This window comes from Dipodomys ordii, unplaced genomic scaffold, assembly GCF_000151885.1.
Source record: "Dipodomys ordii isolate 6190 unplaced genomic scaffold, Dord_2.0 Scaffold404, whole genome shotgun sequence".
In the NCBI taxonomy this organism is placed as follows: Eukaryota; Metazoa; Chordata; class Mammalia; order Rodentia; family Heteromyidae; genus Dipodomys; species Dipodomys ordii.
In genome coordinates this window covers 108,586-109,432 of record NW_012267620.1, presented here as the reverse complement: position 1 = coordinate 109,432, position 847 = coordinate 108,586, and positions in this window count along the sequence as shown.

Here is an 847-nt window from a genome sequence, read left to right as displayed (position 1 = left end):
CACCACTTCCGGCTTTCTGGTAGTTCATTGGAGATGAGTCTAGTGGACTTTTTTTTTTTTTGCCATGGTTGCTTTGAACTGCGATCCTCAGAGCTCAGCCTCCTGAGTAGCTGGGTCCCAGGAGAGTGGTTCTGTCACGAGAGTTCGATGATGAGCAGACGTGACAGGAAATGACACGCACTGGAATTGCACCTCTGCGAAGCGCCATGTTGACACGAGGCCACCGTCTGCAGGTGTCATGTTCTTAAGTAGCCGGGCTACTTAAGTGAGTCCTGGGCTCGCTTTCTTCCCTGGTTTTACGTCTTTAATCACCACGCAGAGTGTGGCTAAGTTAGACATAATTCTTCACGGGAAAGTATTACTGTTTTGTGCTGTTTTTGTTTCACGCTTTTGCTTGGCATCTTCTGTTAAGGCTGGCCCTCTACCATTTGAGCCACACCGCCAGTTTTTTATTTCTGGTTCGTTGGCAATAAGAGTCTCACAGACTTGCCTGCCTGAGCTGAATACACTTTTACTTATAGAGAAAAGCATAGAGAAAATCAGCAAGCCTACTTACTACAACTCCATTTTTAAAAAGGCACAAAATAATATTGGGGGCATTCTTTTTTGTGCTGGTCCTGGGGCTTGAACTCATGGCCTGAGTGCTGTCCTTGAGCTTTTTTTACCTGAGGATAGCAGTTCACCACTTGAGTCACAGCTCTTCTTCCAGCTGTTTTGGTGTTTAACTAGAGATAAGAGTCTCATGGACTTTCCTGCCCTGGCTGGATTCGAGCCTCAGTCCTCAGCTCTCAGCCTCCTGTGTAGCTAGGATTGCAGGTGTGGGCCACTCGCACCTGGCTGTGCATTC